General features: G+C 43.9%; 12 non-coding genes across 12 annotated transcripts; all 12 read right to left on the bottom strand.

The window, feature by feature from the left end:
- Positions 1-5,557: 5,557 nt before the first annotated feature.
- Positions 5,558-5,748, bottom strand: LOC141205363 (U2 spliceosomal RNA). Its single transcript, XR_012276130.1, has one exon. It is a non-coding gene; the product is annotated as a U2 spliceosomal RNA (small nuclear RNA).
- A 1,120-nt stretch (positions 5,749-6,868) lies between these two features.
- LOC141205361 (U2 spliceosomal RNA) lies at positions 6,869-7,059 on the bottom strand. Its single transcript, XR_012276128.1, has one exon. It is a non-coding gene; the product is annotated as a U2 spliceosomal RNA (small nuclear RNA).
- A 1,121-nt stretch (positions 7,060-8,180) lies between these two features.
- Positions 8,181-8,371, bottom strand: LOC141205186 (U2 spliceosomal RNA). The gene has a single exon (XR_012275959.1). It is a non-coding gene; the product is annotated as a U2 spliceosomal RNA (small nuclear RNA).
- A 1,120-nt stretch (positions 8,372-9,491) lies between these two features.
- On the bottom strand, positions 9,492-9,682 carry LOC141205185 (U2 spliceosomal RNA). Its single transcript, XR_012275958.1, has one exon. It is a non-coding gene; the product is annotated as a U2 spliceosomal RNA (small nuclear RNA).
- A 1,121-nt stretch (positions 9,683-10,803) lies between these two features.
- Positions 10,804-10,994, bottom strand: LOC141205184 (U2 spliceosomal RNA). Its single transcript, XR_012275957.1, has one exon. It is a non-coding gene; the product is annotated as a U2 spliceosomal RNA (small nuclear RNA).
- A 1,120-nt stretch (positions 10,995-12,114) lies between these two features.
- On the bottom strand, positions 12,115-12,305 carry LOC141205183 (U2 spliceosomal RNA). The gene has a single exon (XR_012275956.1). It is a non-coding gene; the product is annotated as a U2 spliceosomal RNA (small nuclear RNA).
- A 1,120-nt stretch (positions 12,306-13,425) lies between these two features.
- On the bottom strand, positions 13,426-13,616 carry LOC141205182 (U2 spliceosomal RNA). Its single transcript, XR_012275955.1, has one exon. It is a non-coding gene; the product is annotated as a U2 spliceosomal RNA (small nuclear RNA).
- Positions 13,617-14,738: 1,122 nt separating this feature from the next.
- On the bottom strand, positions 14,739-14,929 carry LOC141205181 (U2 spliceosomal RNA). The gene has a single exon (XR_012275954.1). It is a non-coding gene; the product is annotated as a U2 spliceosomal RNA (small nuclear RNA).
- A 1,118-nt stretch (positions 14,930-16,047) lies between these two features.
- On the bottom strand, positions 16,048-16,238 carry LOC141205331 (U2 spliceosomal RNA). Its single transcript, XR_012276099.1, has one exon. It is a non-coding gene; the product is annotated as a U2 spliceosomal RNA (small nuclear RNA).
- A 1,121-nt stretch (positions 16,239-17,359) lies between these two features.
- On the bottom strand, positions 17,360-17,550 carry LOC141205179 (U2 spliceosomal RNA). Its single transcript, XR_012275953.1, has one exon. It is a non-coding gene; the product is annotated as a U2 spliceosomal RNA (small nuclear RNA).
- A 1,125-nt stretch (positions 17,551-18,675) lies between these two features.
- LOC141205411 (U2 spliceosomal RNA) lies at positions 18,676-18,866 on the bottom strand. Its single transcript, XR_012276177.1, has one exon. It is a non-coding gene; the product is annotated as a U2 spliceosomal RNA (small nuclear RNA).
- Positions 18,867-19,985: 1,119 nt separating this feature from the next.
- Positions 19,986-20,176, bottom strand: LOC141205178 (U2 spliceosomal RNA). Its single transcript, XR_012275952.1, has one exon. It is a non-coding gene; the product is annotated as a U2 spliceosomal RNA (small nuclear RNA).
- Between the last annotated feature and the right edge of the window lie 1,041 nt (positions 20,177-21,217).

Below are 21,217 nucleotides of genomic sequence, written 5' to 3'. Positions count from 1 at the left end.
ATCCTGTATTAAAACGCATAAAAAAGGACCAATAGTGATTCTTAAAAAGGGCATTAAAACAGTAAACGAACAGATGGATTAAAAGAAACCTATTAAAATCTGGAAAATCTTTACCACCTTTTACTTTTGATTTCATCACGATTTCTCTTTTCAGCTTTTCCATTTTTGAGTTCCAAAAGAAGGTAAAACAGGTTTTGGTTATCTTTTTTAAAACATTAACAGGCGGGGGGAAAACCATGCTAAGATACAATAAAAGAGGTAAAATCACCATCTTTAAAACCAATACTTTACCCTCCATTGTAAGTCTCCTCATGTTCCACATACATATTTTCGTATTTACTTTCTGTGTAACAGTTTCCCAACTATTATAACCATCATTATTTTCAGTGAATGATATACCTAAAATGGAAATGGATTCGGAGACATTAATTGGTACATCACGTAAAATCATCCCCCCAACACTTAAAATGTTACACTTATTAAAATTGATTTTAAAACCAGAAGCTAGACAAAAGGATTGCAATTGATGGAGAGTGGCCGTAAGTGATGGTGCATCTGTACACAAGACCGCCACGTCATCCATGTAGCCTACAACCTTGGCCTCCAAACCACCGCTTCCAGGCAGAGGGACACCGCATATCTGTTTATTTTGGCGTATTGCACATAACATTGGTTCCAGTGCACAGATAAACAGTAGGGGGGACAGAGGGCATCCCTGTTTCACCCCTGACCGTAAAAATACCTCTTGTGTCTTAAAACCATTCACTAAAATCTTACTTGTACAATCCTTGTAAAATGCTTTAAGCGATAGTAAAAACCCTTCTGGTATGCCCATTTTCTCTAAAACTTTAAAAAGATAAAAGTGTGAGACACGGTCAAATGCTTTTTCAAAATCAATAGATAAAATCGCCATTTTCCCCTTTCTGTCTTTTACATCCTCAATACAGTCTTTCACTAAATTCAGATTGTCCCATATACTGCGCCCCGGCACCCCACACACTTGATTAGAATGAATAACTTTGCTGATGACTTCTTTTAGACGATTTGCACAAATTTTAGCCATTATTTTATAGTCACAATTTAAAAGTGTTATTGGTCTCCAGTTTTCTAATTTTGATTTATCACCTTTTTTGTATAGGAGGGAGACTTCACCTTTCTTCCAGGAATTTAATAAAACCTTATTATTAAAAACCTCAGTAAACAAATAAAACAAATCATCTTTTAAAATATCATAAAAACATACATAAAATTCTATTGGGATGCCATCAGGACCAGGGACCTTTCCAGTTTTAAAACTTTTAATAGTTTTTAACACTTCTTGTTCCGTTAAAACTTGGGATAAAAACTCTTGGGATGCGGGATCTAAAACAGCTGTTAGTCCTTGCAGCGAATCATCCATTAATTTATTATCTATATTTTTTCCATTAAAAAGATTAGAAAAAAAAACCTCAACTTTACCCAGCATATTTTTTATATTATTCTCACCATCTATATGGTCAATTATCACTTTTTCTTTTTTATTTTTCCTAAAAAAATATCTGGAACACTTTTCATTTTCTTCTATATGTTGTACTCTAGAACGAAAAATTATCTCTTTTCCTTTTTGTTCTAGCCATTTTGAAATCTCTTCTTTTAAGTTTGAAATATCAAGTTGTACATCTATCCCATTGTCTCTGAGCTTAAATAATGTTTGTAGGCGGGTATTTAAAATTCTATATTCTTCATATTTTTCTTTGGCTCTACATATACTCTTTTTAATAAAAAAGTCTTTTATTTTTACTTTCATTCTATCCCACCATACACTCATAGTCTCATTTGTTTTTTTCCCTTTTCTACATTTCCTATAAAACTCAATAAAATCTGATAAAATCTGCGGGTCGGTTAAAAGGGATACGTTCATTTTCCAGCTTTTCTTACCACATTTTTTGTTGTCATTTACTTTTATGGTAAAGGATAAAAGTTTATGGTCTGAAAATATATTAGTTAAAACTTCACATTTGGCAGGTATTGTTTTATCTGAACCAAAAATAAAATCAATCCTAGAGCTACAATTAGCATTGCTCCAAGTGAAACCGGCGTCCTCTGGGCTATCACTATGACACTCTTTATATATGTCTATCAATTTAGCATCTTTGACTATATCATGTAGCATACCTGAGGTTTTATCGTAGTTCCTGCTTACAGAGCTGGAGCGCCGGTTTTCACCTTTTAAAACACAATTAAAATCCCCTGCTAAGATAAAAGGTTCAGAGTTATTAATAAATAATGGTAAAAGATCAAGCATTTCGGCTCTTTCATTTTTCTCTGGGGATCCATAAAAATTTAAAAACTGCCATCTAATACCATCAATAAAAGCTTTCACTAATAAAATACGACCTGGTAAAATTTCCTGAATAAAATCAATTAAAACGTTCCCTTTAAAAAGTATGGCTACACCCGCTGATCCTGCAGCATTCGATCCGGACCAGACAGATGGCCCACACTTCCACTCATCTTTATATTTTTGATATGACATTTCATGTGGGATATTACATTCTTGCAGAAAAAATACAGATGCAGTAAAACACGTAAAAAAATTAAAAAGAGCAGTTCTTCTCGTGTTACATTTTATGCCTCTCACATTGAGGGAAATACCTTTGAGTTCAGCCATCATTAGAAAATGTAGAAATTTTACTTAGGTAACTAAGAGCAATGAATTTACCTGTCCGATGAACCTGATCAGACCACTGGGCTTGCGCCTCCCTCCTCATCTGATAGTATCGTCACGAGAGTCTCCGTGGAGGAGGAAAGATTACCACATTTATATAAACCCGACGCTACACTGGCATAGCTCGGAGGGCTGGCTGGCAGAACCCGCTGGGTCTCCATTGGCTGGCCATGCAGTTCCTCATCAGGTGGGTCCCCGAGGGGTTCCGCCGCCCCTGTTTGACCTGTAGAAGGTCGTCCTATAGGAGGAGGTTGCGCACAAGGCAGAGCCTCTGACTCTTCAGAGGCAGCAAGATCCCGGTCCCCACCTGTAGCAGCGGAGACCGAAACCCCTGAGGGTCCAGCGTCCACGTCCCCTTCTGGAGAAGTGTCCATCTGTTCACCTCCTGCTGCCTCCTCTGAACCACCCTTTTTCTTTTTCTTAGGACCCACCTTTATCCACTCAGCGCCCTCAGCACTAGGAGACCCAGACTGGGCATGGGCTTCTGTGTCGGCCTTTTGCCGGTCCCTTTTGACCTTACCAGTAGTGCCCTTCTGCTCCTTCTCAGCCCTCCTTTTGGACTCTCGCAGGTCCTGCAGCCAGGTTTTGGGATTTGGTATTTTACCTGTCATAGACTCTGGAGACATTTCACTATTTGGTACGCCCTTATTGTCTCCAGAGGCTCCAGGTTGTTGTTCCTCCTCCTGAGGGGTGGTCTGATCTTTTGGTCCTTGGTCGGACGTCTTGGACTTTCCCTTTTGCTCATCTTCCCGAAATCTGTGAGGGCAAGAAAAATAAAAGTGACCTGGAGTCTGGCAAAAACTGCATTTCTTTTCCTTAGGGCATTCTTTTGTCTCATGTTCTTCACTAGCACAATTTCTACATGATACATTACAGTTTTCTTTTGAATGACCATAGCGCCCACAATTTCTGCAATATACTGGCATCCCAGAAAAGAAGAAATCCCCATTTGTTTGTCCAATTTTAAAACTGGCAGGGGGAAGCCGTATACCACCTGGTGTATTTGGATCTCTTATACACTTCACAAGAAATTTCCACTTAGATGTCCATATGTTATATTCATTAAGTATCTTCCCAATACATTTAACACTTTTAAAATAAATTGCTAAAAATGACATAATTTCTGGAGCAGAAACAAAAGGCGAAAATACTTTTACGACAACAAGTCTTACCTCATCCAGGACGTGCTCAACAATTTGTATCCCTTTCAGAACAGGACTATTTTCAACTTTTTTTAACTTTTCTAGAACATCTCTGAAAATACCTTCTCCGGTGAATGTGATGTCATAGTCACCTCTTCTAGGATAATCCTGGATGGACAGAATTTCATTCCTCTGCACGCCAAGAAGGTTCCTGAGCACGTCCTGGACTACATACCCTAATTTCCTCATATCCGAGCCACCCGCCGTGAAGTGAACTCGGATAGAGTTTTTTAGCCTCGCATAAAGAGGCACGAGGTTAGGGTCAACCTCCATGGAAACCGCAACAAGGTTGAAAATTGCAGCCGCTTGCAATCTGCGCTCCCAGTGTTCTTGTAGCGAAAGACACCTGGAAGCTGGGGGATCGCAACACGTTACCCTGGGACTAAGCCCTCTCCCTAATAGCAGCAAGCAGGTTAAGTCCACCAAAGTGGACGATCCTGCCAGGCCAAGGAGAGGGGTACCCGAGTACCCTTCAACTACAATCTCCTGCAATAAAGCACTTGATCGTAGCCAAAAGGCCGAGAAGCGATAACCAGAATTGGTTTCCGACTACGGTGCCACCCAAGGATTCTGAAAAGTCCATTTGTGGAGATGGCCACCTGGACTCCCGTTAAGAAGACATGCTGTCAACCTCAGATCCCTCACATGCCTGCACTTTTCAGCTTGCTGCTGCTGCAATCCACGCGTTTTAGATCTGCATAACTCCACCTCTTTTAGCACAGTACCCTCAACCCCCGGCTGTTCCCACCCGCCTCAACACCGTTGGAAGGGAGGAGAACCAATTAAGGCGGGGGGGGGTGGAACGAGCAGCTGTCTACCCTTAGCAGGAGGGTTGCTGATTAATTACCTCTCCTGCTGCTGCTGCTGCTGGCTGTCCAGCAGCAGACTGAAGGTGGCTGCTGCTGTGCGCAGGTATATAAAGGCACAGAGCCTATTATGACACGCGCAGCCAGCGTTCCATTGCCACATTCCGTCTACTGCAGGCGGGATACCTGGATGGCTGAATGTCACTGAGAAGCTCACAGAGACCGCCATAAGCAACAGTTTAAAAGAATGCCACAGACTAATCAACCAAACTTTTTGGGTTGGTTTCTCTTTTATAGTCTGCAGGCATTAAATGAAAGAAGTCAGTGTTCCAGCAGAGGGAGACAACGTTTCAGAAAAGGCATTGTAGCAAACCAAAAAAGAAATTTTAAGCGCAGCAGAGTAACCAGCTCACATACCTGTTAGCTCAGGTGAGTTTAAAAGGCTGCTGTTGATAACAAGGGCATTTGCTAAATAGATGGTGTGTGTGCAACAATATACTGAAAGGTCAATTATATTGTGCAGCTTATCTCACCACCTGTAGTTATTTAGGTGAAAGCTCCAAAATGCTTGCCTAATATGTCTGTTTATCCAAAAGGAAGTATAGAGGGAGAGCTAGATAGATAGCATTGCATTACATTACATTACATGGCAATGCAATGCACAGTTGCTGAAGTTGAACCAAAATGAGCTTGTCATCTGGCTTCTGCAACTTTTAACATGAAAAATCCAATGAGGAGAAGAAAAGCAAAGCCAAAGAGTCCATCCCAAAATCCGACAAACAAGCAAAATGAACAAAAAGCATTGAATTCAATTCTTTCTGATTTTAGAAACTGCATTAAAGAAGGGGTGCACCGGTCCTGGAGATACTGCAATACCAGGTCAATGCGTGGAGTGGACAGAGCAAGCTCTTTTTCCATCTCCCTGTCCTAAAAATCCATTTAATATATGGTCCCCAGATAGGGGACGTATCAGATATTAAACTGATAAGAACAGATACTACACTTGATCTTAGCCAAAAGGCCGAGAAGCGATAACCAGAATTGGTTTCCGACTACGGTGCCACCCAAGGATTCTGAAAAGTCCATTTGTGGAGATGGCCACCTGGACTCCCGTTAAGAAGACATGCTGTCAACCTCTAGATCCCTCACATGCCTGCACTTTTCGGCTTGCTGCTGCTGCAATCCACGCGTTTTAGATCTGCATAACTCCACCTCTTTTAGCACAGTACCCTCAACCCCCGGCTGTTCCCACCCGCCTCAACACCGTTGGAAGGGAGGAGAACCAATTAAGGCGGGGGGGGGGTGGAACGAGCAGCTGTCTACCCTTAGCAGGAGGGTTGCTGATTAATTACCTCTCCTGCTGCTGCTGCTGCTGGCTGTCCAGCAGCAGACTGAAGGTGGCTGCTGCTGTGCGCAGGTATATAAAGGCTCAGAGCCTATTATGACACGCGCAGCCAGCGTTCCATTGCCACATTCCGTCTACTGCAGGCGGGATACCTGGATGGCTGAATGTCACTGAGAAGCTCACAGAGACCGCCATAAGCAACAGTTTAAAAGAATGCCACAGACTAATCAACCAAACTTTTTGGGTTGGTTTCTCTTTTATAGTCTGCAGGCATTAAATGAAAGAAGTCAGTGTTCCAGCAGAGGGAGACAACGTTTCAGAAAAGGCATTGTAGCAAACCAAAAAAGAAATTTTAAGCGCAGCAGAGTAACCAGCTCACATACCTGTTAGCTCAGGTGAGTTTAAAAGGCTGCTGTTGATAACAAGGGCATTTGCTAAATAGATGGTGTGTGTGCAACAATATACTGAAAGGTCAATTATATTGTGCAGCTTATCTCACCACCTGTAGTTATTTAGGTGAAAGCTCCAAAATGCTTGCCTAATATGTCTGTTTATCCAAAAGGAAGTATAGAGGGAGAGCTAGATAGATAGCATTGCATTACATTACATTACATGGCAATGCAATGCACAGTTGCTGAAGTTGAACCAAAATGAGCTTGTCATCTGGCTTCTGCAACTTTTAACATGAAAAATCCAATGAGGAGAAGAAAAGCAAAGCCAAAGAGTCCATCCCAAAATCCGACAAACAAGCAAAATGAACAAAAAGCATTGAATTCAATTCTTTCTGATTTTAGAAACTGCATTAAAGAAGGGGTGCACCGGTCCTGGAGATACTGCAATACCAGGTCAATGCGTGGAGTGGACAGAGCAAGCTCTTTTTCCATCTCCCTGTCCTAAAAATCCATTTAATATATGGTCCCCAGATAGGGGACGTATCAGATATTAAACTGATAAGAACAGATACTACACTTGATCTTAGCCAAAAGGCCGAGAAGCGATAACCAGAATTGGTTTCCGACTACGGTGCCACCCAAGGATTCTGAAAAGTCCATTTGTGGAGATGGCCACCTGGACTCCCGTTAAGAAGACATGCTGTCAACCTCTAGATCCCTCACATGCCTGCACTTTTCGGCTTGCTGCTGCTGCAATCCACGCGTTTTAGATCTGCATAACTCCACCTCTTTTAGCACAGTACCCTCAACCCCCGGCTGTTCCCACCCGCCTCAACACCGTTGGAAGGGAGGAGAACCAATTAAGGCGGGGGGGGGGGTGGAACGAGCAGCTGTCTACCCTTAGCAGGAGGGTTGCTGATTAATTACCTCTCCTGCTGCTGCTGCTGCTGGCTGTCCAGCAGCAGACTGAAGGTGGCTGCTGCTGTGCGCAGGTATATAAAGGCTCAGAGCCTATTATGACACGCGCAGCCAGCGTTCCATTGCCACATTCCGTCTACTGCAGGCGGGATACCTGGATGGCTGAATGTCACTGAGAAGCTCACAGAGACCGCCATAAGCAACAGTTTAAAAGAATGCCACAGACTAATCAACCAAACTTTTTGGGTTGGTTTCTCTTTTATAGTCTGCAGGCATTAAATGAAAGAAGTCAGTGTTCCAGCAGAGGGAGACAACGTTTCAGAAAAGGCATTGTAGCAAACCAAAAAAGAAATTTTAAGCGCAGCAGAGTAACCAGCTCACATACCTGTTAGCTCAGGTGAGTTTAAAAGGCTGCTGTTGATAACAAGGGCATTTGCTAAATAGATGGTGTGTGTGCAACAATATACTGAAAGGTCAATTATATTGTGCAGCTTATCTCACCACCTGTAGTTATTTAGGTGAAAGCTCCAAAATGCTTGCCTAATATGTCTGTTTATCCAAAAGGAAGTATAGAGGGAGAGCTAGATAGATAGCATTGCATTACATTTCATTACATGGCAATGCAATGCACAGTTGCTGAAGTTGAACCAAAATGAGCTTGTCATCTGGCTTCTGCAACTTTTAACATGAAAAATCCAATGAGGAGAAGAAAAGCAAAGCCAAAGAGTCCATCCCAAAATCCGACAAACAAGCAAAATGAACAAAAAGCATTGAATTCAATTCTTTCTGATTTTAGAAACTGCATTAAAGAAGGGGTGCACCGGTCCTGGAGATACTGCAATACCAGGTCAATGCGTGGAGTGGACAGAGCAAGCTCTTTTTCCATCTCCCTGTTCTAAAAATCCATTTAATATATGGTCCCCAGATAGGGGACGTATCAGATATTAAACTGATAAGAACAGATACTACACTTGATCTTAGCCAAAAGGCCGAGAAGCGATAACCAGAATTGGTTTCCGACTACGGTGCCACCCAAGGATTCTGAAAAGTCCATTTGTGGAGATGGCCACCTGGACTCCCGTTAAGAAAACATGCTGTCAACCTCTAGATCCCTCACATGCCTGCACTTTTCGGCTTGCTGCTGCTGCAATCCACGCGTTTTAGATCTGCATAACTCCACCTCTTTTAGCACAGTACCCTCAACCCCCGGCTGTTCCCACCCGCCTCAACACCGTTGGAAGGGAGGAGAACCAATTAAGGCGGGGGGGGGGTGGAACGAGCAGCTGTCTACCCTTAGCAGGAGGGTTGCTGATTAATTACCTCTCCTGCTGCTGCTGCTGCTGGCTGTCCAGCAGCAGACTGAAGGTGGCTGCTGCTGTGCGCAGGTATATAAAGGCTCAGAGCCTATTATGACACGCGCAGCCAGCGTTCCATTGCCACATTCCGTCTACTGCAGGCGGGATACCTGGATGGCTGAATGTCACTGAGAAGCTCACAGAGACCGCCATAAGCAACAGTTTAAAAGAATGCCACAGACTAATCAACCAAACTTTTTGGGTTGGTTTCTCTTTTATAGTCTGCAGGCATTAAATGAAAGAAGTCAGTGTTCCAGCAGAGGGAGACAACGTTTCAGAAAAGGCATTGTAGCAAACCAAAAAAGAAATTTTAAGCGCAGCAGAGTAACCAGCTCACATACCTGTTAGCTCAGGTGAGTTTAAAAGGCTGCTGTTGATAACAAGGGCATTTGCTAAATAGATGGTGTGTGTGCAACAATATACTGAAAGGTCAATTATATTGTGCAGCTTATCTCACCACCTGTAGTTATTTAGGTGAAAGCTCCAAAATGCTTGCCTAATATGTCTGTTTATCCAAAAGGAAGTATAGAGGGAGAGCTAGATAGATAGCATTGCATTACATTACATTACATGGCAATGCAATGCACAGTTGCTGAAGTTGAACCAAAATGAGCTTGTCATCTGGCTTCTGCAACTTTTAACATGAAAAATCCAATGAGGAGAAGAAAAGCAAAGCCAAAGAGTCCATCCCAAAATCCGACAAACAAGCAAAATGAACAAAAAGCATTGAATTCAATTCTTTCTGATTTTAGAAACTGCATTAAAGAAGGGGTGCACCGGTCCTGGAGATACTGCAATACCAGGTCAATGCGTGGAGTGGACAGAGCAAGCTCTTTTTCCATCTCCCTGTTCTAAAAATCCATTTAATATATGGTCCCCAGATAGGGGACGTATCAGATATTAAACTGATAAGAACAGATACTACACTTGATCTTAGCCAAAAGGCCGAGAAGCGATAACCAGAATTGGTTTCCGACTACGGTGCCACCCAAAGATTCTGAAAAGTCCATTTGTGGAGATGGCCACCTGGACTCCCGTTAAGAAGACATGCTGTCAACCTCTAGATCCCTCACATGCCTGCACTTTTCGGCTTGCTGCTGCTGCAATCCACGCGTTTTAGATCTGCATAACTCCACCTCTTTTAGCACAGTACCCTCAACCCCCGGCTGTTCCCACCCGCCTCAACACCGTTGGAAGGGAGGAGAACCAATTAAGGCGGGGGGGGGGGTGGAACGAGCAGCTGTCTACCCTTAGCAGGAGGGTTGCTGATTAATTACCTCTCCTGCTGCTGCTGCTGCTGGCTGTCCAGCAGCAGACTGAAGGTGGCTGCTGCTGTGCGCAGGTATATAAAGGCTCAGAGCCTATTATGACACGCGCAGCCAGCGTTCCATTGCCACATTCCGTCTACTGCAGGCGGGATACCTGGATGGCTGAATGTCACTGAGAAGCTCACAGAGACCGCCATAAGCAACAGTTTAAAAGAATGCCACAGACTAATCAACCAAACTTTTTGGGTTGGTTTCTCTTTTATAGTCTGCAGGCATTAAATGAAAGAAGTCAGTGTTCCAGCAGAGAGAGACAACGTTTCAGAAAAGGCATTGTAGCAAACCAAAAAAGAAATTTTAAGCGCAGCAGAGTAACCAGCTCACATACCTGTTAGCTCAGGTGAGTTTAAAAGGCTGCTGTTGATAACAAGGGCATTTGCTAAATAGATGGTGTGTGTGCAACAATATACTGAAAGGTCAATTATATTGTGCAGCTTATCTCACCACCTGTAGTTATTTAGGTGAAAGCTCCAAAATGCTTGCCTAATATGTCTGTTTATCCAAAAGGAAGTATAGAGGGAGAGCTAGATAGATTGCATTGCATTACATTACATTACATGGCAATGCAATGCACAGTTGCTGAAGTTGAACCAAAATGAGCTTGTCATCTGGCTTCTGCAACTTTTAACATGAAAAATCCAATGAGGAGAAGAAAAGCAAAGCCAAAGAGTCCATCCCAAAATCCGACAAACAAGCAAAATGAACAAAAAGCATTGAATTCAATTCTTTCTGATTTTAGAAACTGCATTAAAGAAGGGGTGCACCGGTCCTGGAGATACTGCAATACCAGGTCAATGCGTGGAGTGGACAGAGCAAGCTCTTTTTCCATCTCCCTGTTCTAAAAATCCATTTAATATATGGTCCCCAGATAGGGGACGTATCAGATATTAAACTGATAAGAACAGATACTACACTTGATCTTAGCCAAAAGGCCGAGAAGCGATAACCAGAATTGGTTTCCGACTACGGTGCCACCCAAGGATTCTGAAAAGTCCATTTGTGGAGATGGCCACCTGGACTCCCGTTAAGAAGACATGCTGTCAACCTCTAGATCCCTCACATGCCTGCACTTTTCGGCTTGCTGCTGCTGCAATCCACGCGTTTTAGATCTGCATAACTCCACCTCTTTTAGCACAGTACCCTCAACCCCCGGCTGTTCCCACCCGCCTCAACACCGTTGGAAGGGAGGAGAACCAATTAAGGCGGGGGGGGGGTGGAACGAGCAGCTGTCTACCCTTAGCAGGAGGGTTGCTGATTAATTACCTCTCCTGCTGCTGCTGCTGCTGGCTGTCCAGCAGCAGACTGAAGGTGGCTGCTGCTGTGCGCAGGTATATAAAGGCTCAGAGCCTATTATGACACGCGCAGCCAGCGTTCCATTGCCACATTCCGTCTACTGCAGGCGGGATACCTGGATGGCTGAATGTCACTGAGAAGCTCACAGAGACCGCCATAAGCAACAGTTTAAAAGAATGCCACAGACTAATCAACCAAACTTTTTGGGTTGGTTTCTCTTTTATAGTCTGCAGGCATTAAATGAAAGAAGTCAGTGTTCCAGCAGAGGGAGACAACGTTTCAGAAAAGACATTGTAGCAAACCAAAAAAGAAATTTTAAGCGCAGCAGAGTAACCAGCTCACATACCTGTTAGCTCAGGTGAGTTTAAAAGGCTGCTGTTGATAACAAGGGCATTTGCTAAATAGATGGTGTGTGTGCAACAATATACTGAAAGGTCAATTATATTGTGCAGCTTATCTCACCACCTGTAGTTATTTAGGTGAAAGCTCCAAAATGCTTGCCTAATATGTCTGTTTATCCAAAAGGAAGTATAGAGGGAGAGCTAGATAGATAGCATTGCATTACATTACATTACATGGCAATGCAATGCACAGTTGCTGAAGTTGAACCAAAATGAGCTTGTCATCTGGCTTCTGCAACTTTTAACATGAAAAATCCAATGAGGAGAAGAAAAGCAAAGCCAAAGAGTCCATCCCAAAATCCGACAAACAAGCAAAATGAACAAAAAGCATTGAATTCAATTCTTTCTGATTTTAGAAACTGCATTAAAGAAGGGGTGCACCGGTCCTGGAGATACTGCAATACCAGGTCAATGCGTGGAGTGGACAGAGCAAGCTCTTTTTCCATCTCCCTGTTCTAAAAATCCATTTAATATATGGTCCCCAGATAGGGGACGTATCAGATATTAAACTGATAAGAACAGATACTACACTTGATCTTAGCCAAAAGGCCGAGAAGCGATAACCAGAATTGGTTTCCGACTACGGTGCCACCCAAGGATTCTGAAAAGTCCATTTGTGGAGATGGCCACCTGGACTCCCGTTAAGAAGACATGCTGTCAACCTCTAGATCCCTCACATGCCTGCACTTTTCGGCTTGCTGCTGCTGCAATCCACGCGTTTTAGATCTGCATAACTCCACCTCTTTTAACACAGTACCCTTAACCCCCGGCTGTTCCCACCCGCCTCAACACCGTTGGAAGGGAGGAGAACCAATTAAGGCGGGGGGGGGGTGGAACGAGCAGCTGTCTACCCTTAGCAGGAGGGTTGCTGATTAATTACCTCTCCTGCTGCTGCTGCTGCTGGCTGTCCAGCAGCAGACTGAAGGTGGCTGCTGCTGTGCGCAGGTATATAAAGGCTCAGAGCCTATTATGACACGCGCAGCCAGCGTTCCATTGCCACATTCCGTCTACTGCAGGCGGGATACCTGGATGGCTGAATGTCACTGAGAAGCTCACAGAGACCGCCATAAGCAACAGTTTAAAAGAATGCCACAGACTAATCAACCAAACTTTTTGGGTTGGTTTCTCTTTTATAGTCTGCAGGCATTAAATGAAAGAAGTCAGTGTTCCAGCAGAGGGAGACAACGTTTCAGAAAAGGCATTGTAGCAAACCAAAAAAGAAATTTTAAGTGCAGCAGAGTAACCAGCTCACATACCTGTTAGCTCAGGTGAGTTTAAAAGGCTGCTGTTGATAACAAGGGCATTTGCTAAATAGATGGAGTGTGTGCAACAATATACTGAAAGGTCAATTATATTGTGCAGCTTATCTCACCACCTGTAGTTATTTAGGTGAAAGCTCCAAAATGCTTGCCTAATATGTCTCTTTATCCAAAAGGAAGTATAGAGGGAGAGCTAGATAGATAGCATTGCATTACATTACATTACATGGCAATGCAATGCACAGTTGCTGAAGTTGAACCAAAATGAGCTTGTCATCTGGCTTCTGCAACTTTTAACATGAAAAATCCAATGAGGAGAAGAAAAGCAAAGCCAAAGACTCCATCCCAAAATCCGACAAACAAGCAAAATGAACAAAAAGCATTGAATTCAATTCTTTCTGATTTTAGAAACTGCATTAAAGAAGGGGTGCACCGGTCCTGGAGATACTGCAATACCAGGTCAATGCGTGGAGTGGACAGAGCAAGCTCTTTTTCCATCTCCCTGTTCTAAAAATCCATTTAATATATGGTCCCCAGATAGGGGACGTATCAGATATTAAACTGATAAGAACAGATACTACACTTGATCTTAGCCAAAAGGCCGAGAAGCGATAACCAGAATTGGTTTCCGACTACGGTGCCACCCAAGGATTCTGAAAAGTCCATTTGTGGAGATGGCCACCTGGACTCCCGTTAAGAAGACATGCTGTCAACCTCTAGATCCCTCACATGCCTGCACTTTTCGACTTGCTGCTGCTGCAATCCACGCGTTTTAGATCTGCATAACTCCACCTCTTTTAGCACAGTACCCTCAACCCCCGGCTGTTCCCACCCGCCTCAACACCGTTGGAAGGGAGGAGAACCAATTAAGGCGGGGGGGGGGGGTGGAACGAGCAGCTGTCTACCCTTAGCAGGAGGGTTGCTGATTAATTACCTCTCCTGCTGCTGCTGCTGCTGGCTGTCCAGCAGCAGACTGAAGGTGGCTGCTGCTGTGCGCAGGTATATAAAGGCTCAGAGCCTATTATGACACGCGCAGCCAGCGTTCCATTGCCACATTCCGTCTACTGCAGGCGGGATACCTGGATGGCTGAATGTCACTGAGAAGCTCACAGAGACCGCCATAAGCAACAGTTTAAAAGAATGCCACAGACTAATCAACCAAACTTTTTGGGTTGGTTTCTCTTTTATAGTCTGCAGGCATTAAATGAAAGAAGTCAGTGTTCCAGCAGAGGGAGACAACGTTTCAGAAAAGGCATTGTAGCAAACCAAAAAAGAAATTTTAAGCGCAGCAGAGTAACCAGCTCACATACCTGTTAGCTCAGGTGAGTTTAAAAGGCTGCTGTTGATAACAAGGGCATTTGCTAAATAGATGGTGTGTGTGCAACAATATACTGAAAGGTCAATTATATTGTGCAGCTTATCTCACCACCTGTAGTTATTTAGGTGAAAGCTCCAAAATGCTTGCCTAATATGTCTGTTTATCCAAAAGGAAGTATAGAGGGAGAGCTAGATAGATAGCATTGCATTACATTACATTACATGGCAATGCAATGCACAGTTGCTGAAGTTGAACCAAAATGAGCTTGTCATCTGGCTTCTGCAACTTTTAACATGAAAAATCCAATGAGAAGAAGAAAAGCAAAGCCAAAGAGTCCATCCCAAAATCCGACAAACAAGCAAAATGAACAAAAAGCATTGAATTCAATTCTTTCTGATTTTAGAAACTGCATTAAAGAAGGGGTGCACCGGTCCTGGAGATACTGCAATACCAGGTCAATGCGTGGAGTGGACAGAGCAAGCTCTTTTTCCATCTCCCTGTTCTAAAAATCCATTTAATATATGGTCCCCAGATAGGGGACGTATCAGATATTAAACTGATAAGAACAGATACTACACTTGATCTTAGCCAAAAGGCCGAGAAGCGATAACCAGAATTGGTTTCCGACTACGGTGCCACCCAAGGATTCTGAAAAGTCCATTTGTGGAGATGGCCACCTGGACTCCCGTTAAGAAGACATGCTGTCAACCTCTAGATCCCTCACATGCCTGCACTTTTCGGCTTGCTGCTGCTGCAATCCACGCGTTTTAGATCTGCATAACTCCACCTCTTTTAGCACAGTACCCTCAACCCCCGGCTGTTCCCACCCGCCTCAACACCGTTGGAAGGGAGGAGAACCAATTAAGGCGGGGGGGGTGGAACGAGCAGCTGTCTACCCTTAGCAGGAGGGTTGCTGATTAATTACCTCTCCTGCTGCTGCTGCTGCTGGCTGTCCAGCAGCAGACTGAAGGTGGCTGCTGCTGTGCGCAGGTATATAAAGGCTCAGAGCCTATTATGACACGCGCAGCCAGCGTTCCATTGCCACATTCCGTCTACTGCAGGCGGGATACCTGGATGGCTGAATGTCACTGAGAAGCTCACAGAGACCGCCATAAGCAACAGTTTAAAAGAATGCCACAGACTAATCAACCAAACTTTTTGGGTTGGTTTCTCTTTTATAGTCTGCAGGCATTAAATGAAAGAAGTCAGTGTTCCAGCAGAGGGAGACAACGTTTCAGAAAAGGCATTGTAGCAAACCAAAAAAGAAATTTTAAGCGCAGCAGAGTAACCAGCTCACATACCTGTTAGCTCAGGTGAGTTTAAAAGGCTGCTGTTGATAACAAGGGCATTTGCTAAATAGATGGTGTGTGTGCAACAATATACTGAAAGGTCAATTATATTGTGCAGCTTATCTCACCACCTGTAGTTATTTAGGTGAAAGCTCCAAAATGCTTGCCTAATATGTCTGTTTATCCAAAAGGAAGTATAGAGGGAGAGCTAGATAGATAGCATTGCATTACATTACATTACATGGCAATGCAATGCACAGTTGCTGAAGTTGAACCAAAATGAGCTTGTCATCTGGCTTCTGCAACTTTTAACATGAAAAATCCAATGAGGAGAAGAAAAGCAAAGCCAAAGAGTCCATCCCAAAATCCGACAAACAAGCAAAATGAACAAAAAGCATTGAATTCAATTCTTTCTGATTTTAGAAACTGCATTAAAGAAGGGGTGCACCGGTCCTGGAGATACTGCAATACCAGGCCAATGCGTGGAGTGGACAGAGCAAGCTCTTTTTCCATCTCCCTGTTCTAAAAATCCATTTAATATATGGTCCCCAGATAGGGGACGTATCAGATATTAAACTGATAAGAACAGATACTACACTTGATCTTAGCCAAAAGGCCGAGAAGCGATAACCAGAATTGGTTTCCGACTACGGTGCCACCCAAGGATTCTGAAAAGTCCATTTGTGGAGATGGCCACCTGGACTCCCGTTAAGAAGACATGCTGTCAACCTCTAGATCCCTCACATGCCTGCACTTTTCGGCTTGCTGCTGCTGCAATCCACGCGTTTTAGATCTGCATAACTCCACCTCTTTTAGCACAGTACCCTCAACCCCCGGCTGTTCCCACCTGCCTCAACACCGTTGGAAGGGAGGAGAACCAATTAAGGCGGGGGGGGGGGTGGAACGAGCAGCTGTCTACCCTTAGCAGGAGGGTTGCTGATTAATTACCTCTCCTGCTGCTGCTGCTGCTGGCTGTCCAGCAGCAGACTGAAGGTGGCTGCTGCTGTGCGCAGGTATATAAAGGCTCAGAGCCTATTATGACACGCGCAGCCAGCGTTCCATTGCCACATTCCGTCTACTGCAGGCGGGATACCTGGATGGCTGAATGTCACTGAGAAGCTCACAGAGACCGCCATAAGCAACAGTTTAAAAGAATGCCACAGACTAATCAACCAAACTTTTTGGGTTGGTTTCTCTTTTATAGTCTGCAAGCATTAAATGAAAGAAGTCAGTGTTCCAGCAGAGGGAGACAACGTTTCAGAAAAGGCATTGTAGCAAACCAAAAAAGAAATTTTAAGCGCAGCAGAGTAACCAGCTCACATACCTGTTAGCTCAGGTGAGTTTAAAAGGCTGCTGTTGATAACAAGGGCATTTGCTAAATAGATGGTGTGTGTGCAACAATATACTGAAAGGTCAATTATATTGTGCAGCTTATCTCACCACCTGTAGTTATTTAGGTGAAAGCTCCAAAATGCTTGCCTAATATGTCTGTTTATCCAAAAGGAAGTATAGAGGGAGAGCTAGATAGATAGCATTGCATTACATTACATTACATGGCAATGCAATGCACAGTTGCTGAAGTTGAACCAAAATGAGCTTGTCATCTGGCTTCTGCAACTTTTAACATGAAAAATCCAATGAGGAGAAGAAAAGCAAAGCCAAAGAGTCCATCCCAAAATCCGACAAACAAGCAAAATGAACAAAAAGCATTGAATTCAATTCTTTCTGATTTTAGAAACTGCATTAAAGAAGGGGTGCACCGGTCCTGGAGATACTGCAATACCAGGTCAATGCGTGGAGTGGACAGAGCAAGCTCTTTTTCCATCTCCCTGTTCTAAAAATCCATTTAATATATGGTCCCCAGATAGGGGACGTATCAGATATTAAACTGATAAGAACAGATACTACACTTGATCTTAGCCAAAAGGCCGAGAAGCGATAACCAGAATTGGTTTCCGACTACGGTGCCACCCAAGGATTCTGAAAAGTCCATTTGTGGAGATGGCCACCTGGACTCCCGTTAAGAAGACATGCTGTCAACCTCTAGATCCCTCACATGCCTGCACTTTTCGGCTTGCTGCTGCTGCAATCCACGCGTTTTAGATCTGCATAACTCCACCTCTTTTAGCACAGTACCCTCAACCCCCGGCTGTTCCCACCCGCCTCAACACCGTTGGAAGGGAGGAGAACCAATTAAGGCGGGGGGGGGGGGGGGTGGAACGAGCAGCTGTCTACCCTTAGCAGGAGGGTTGCTGATTAATTACCTCTCCTGCTGCTGCTGCTGCTGGCTGTCCAACAGCAGACTGAAGGTGGCTGCTGCTGTGCGCAGGTATATAAAGGCTCAGAGCCTATTATGACACGCGCAGCCAGCGTTCCATTGCCACATTCCGTCTACTGCAGGCGGGATACCTGGATGGCTGAATGTCACTGAGAAGCTCACAGAGACCGCCATAAGCAACAGTTTAAAAGAATGCCACAGACTAATCAACCAAACTTTTTGGGTTGGTTTCTCTTTTATAGTCTGCAGGCATTAAATGAAAGAAGTCAGTGTTCCAGCAGAGGGAGACAACGTTTCAGAAAAGGCATTGTAGCAAACCAAAAAAGAAATTTTAAGCGCAGCAGAGTAACCAGCTCACATACCTGTTAGCTCAGGTGAGTTTAAAAGGCTGCTGTTGATAACAAGGGCATTTGCTAAATAGATGGTGTGTGTGCAACAATATACTGAAAGGTCAATTATATTGTGCAGCTTATCTCACCACCTGTAGTTATTTAGGTGAAAGCTCCAAAATGCTTGCCTAATATGTCTGTTTATCCAAAAGGAAGTATAGAGGGAGAGCTAGATAGATAGCATTGCATTACATTACATTACATGGCAATGCAATGCACAGTTGCTGAAGTTGAACCAAAATGAGCTTGTCATCTGGCTTCTGCAACTTTTAACATGAAAAATCCAATGAGGAGAAGAAAAGCAAAGCCAAAGAGTCCATCCCAAAATCCGACAAACAAGCAAAATGAACAAAAAGCATTGAATTCAATTCTTTCTGATTTTAGAAACTGCATTAAAGAAGGGGTGCACCGGTCCTGGAGATACTGCAATACCAGGTCAATGCGCGGAGTGGACAGAGCAAGCTCTTTTTCCATCTCCCTGTTCTAAAAATCCATTTAATATATGGTCCCCAGATAGGGGACGTATCAGATACTAAACTGATAAGAACAGATACTACACTTGATCTTAGCCAAAAGGCCGAGAAGCGATAACCAGAATTGGTTTCCGACTACGGTGCCACCCAAGGATTCTGAAAAGTCCATTTGTGGAGATGGCCACCTGGACTCCCGTTAAGAAGACATGCTGTCAACCTCTAGATCCCTCACATGCCTGCACTTTTCGGCTTGCTGCTGCTGCAATCCACGCGTTTTAGATCTGCATAACTCCACCTCTTTTAGCACAGTACCCTCAACCCCCGGCTGTTCCCACCCGCCTCAAAACCGTTGGAAGGGAGGAGAACCAATTAAGGCGGGGGGTGGTGGAACGAGCAGCTGTCTACCCTTAGCAGGAGGGTTGCTGATTAATTACCTCTCCTGCTGCTGCTGCTGCTGGCTGTCCAGCAGCAGACTGAAGGTGGCTGCTGCTGTGCGCAGGTATATAAAGGCTCAGAGCCTATTATGACACGCGCAGCCAGCGTTCCATTGCCACATTCCGTCTACTGCAGGCGGGATACCTGGATGGCTGAATGTCACTGAGAAGCTCACAGAGACCGCCATAAGCAACAGTTTAAAAGAATGCCACAGACTAATCAACCAAACTTTTTGGGTTGGTTTCTCTTTTATAGTCTGCAGGCATTAAATGAAAGAAGTCAGTGTTCCAGCAGAGGGAGACAACGTTTCAGAAAAGGCATTGTAGCAAACCAAAAAAGAAATTTTAAGCGCAGCAGAGTAACCAGCTCACATACCTGTTAGCTCAGGTGAGTTTAAAAGGCTGCTGTTGATAACAAGGGCATTTGCTAAATAGATGGTGTGTGTGCAACAATATACTGAAAGGTCAATTATATTGTGCAGCTTATCTCACCACCTGTAGTTATTTAGGTGAAAGCTCCAAAATGCTTGCCTAATATGTCTGTTTATCCAAAAGGAAGTATAGAGGGAGAGCTAGATAGATAGCATTGCATTACATTACATTACATGGCAATGCAATGCACAGTTGCTGAAGTTGAACCAAAATGAGCTTGTCATCTGGCTTCTGCAACTTTTAACATGAAAAATCCAATGAGGAGAAGAAAAGCAAAGCCAAAGAGTCCATCCCAAAATCCGACAAACAAGCAAAATGAACAAAAAGCATTGAATTCAATTCTTTCTGATTTTAGAAACTGCATTAAAGAAGGGGTGCACCGGTCCTGGAGATACTGCAATACCAGGTCAATGCGTGGAGTGGACAGAGCAAGCTCTTTTTCCATCTCCCTGTTCTAAAAATCCATTTAATATATGGTCCCCAGATAGGGGACGTATCAGATATTAAACTGATAAGAACAGATACTACACTTGATCTTAGCCAAAAGGCCGAGAAGCGATAACCAGAATTGGTTTCCGACTACGGTGCCACCCAAGGATTCTGAAAAGTCCATTTGTGGAGATGGCCACCTGGACTCCCGTTAAGAAGACATGCTGTCAACCTCTAGATCCCTCACATGCCTGCACTTTTCGGCTTGCTGCTGCTGCAATCCACGCGTTTTAGATCTGCATAACTCCACCTCTTTTAGCACAGTACCCTCAACCCCCGGCTGTTCCCACCCGCCTCAACACCGTTGGAAGGGAGGAGAACCAATTAAGGCGGGGGGGTGGTGGAACGAGCAGCTGTCTACCCTTAGCAGGAGGGTTGCTGATTAATTACCTCTCCTGCTGCTGCTGCTGCTGGCTGTCCAGCAGCAGACTGAAGGTGGCTGCTGCTGTGCGCAGGTATATAAAGGCTCAGAGCCTATTATGACACGCGCAGCCAGCGTTCCATTGCCACATTCCGTCTACTGCAGGCGGGATACCTGGATGGCTGAATGTCACTGAGAAGCTCACAGAGACCGCCATAAGCAACAGTTTAAAAGAATGCCACAGACTAATCAACCAAACTTTTTGGGTTGGTTTCTCTTTTATAGTCTGCAGGCATTAAATGAAAGAAGTCAGTGTTCCAGCAGAGGGAGACAACGTTTCAGAAAAGGCATTGTAGCAAACCAAAAAAGAAATTTTAAGCACAGCAGAGTAACCAGCTCACATACCTGTTAGCTCAGGTGAGTTTAAAAGGCTGCTGTTGATAACAAGGGCATTTGCTAAATAGATGGTGTGTGTGCAACAATATACTGAAAGGTCAATTATATTGTGCAGCTTATCTCACCACCTGTAGTTATTTAGGTGAAAGCTCCAAAATGCTTGCCTAATATGTCTGTTTATCCAAAAGGAAGTATAGAGGGAGAGCTAGATAGATAGCATTGCATTACATTACATTACATGGCAATGCAATGCACAGTTGCTGAAGTTGAACCAAAATGAGCTTGTCATCTGGCTTCTGCAACTTTTAACATGAAAAATCCAATGAGGAGAAGAAAAGCAAAGCCAAAGAGCCAT

Source organism: Phyllobates terribilis, unplaced genomic scaffold (assembly GCF_046119375.1).
Source record: "Phyllobates terribilis strain yellow unplaced genomic scaffold, ASM4611937v1 Scaffold_138__1_contigs__length_4804227, whole genome shotgun sequence".
NCBI classification, from domain to species: Eukaryota; Metazoa; Chordata; class Amphibia; order Anura; family Dendrobatidae; genus Phyllobates; species Phyllobates terribilis.
Note: the sequence above shows the minus strand (reverse complement) of the source record. Positions and strands in the feature narration are given on the sequence as shown.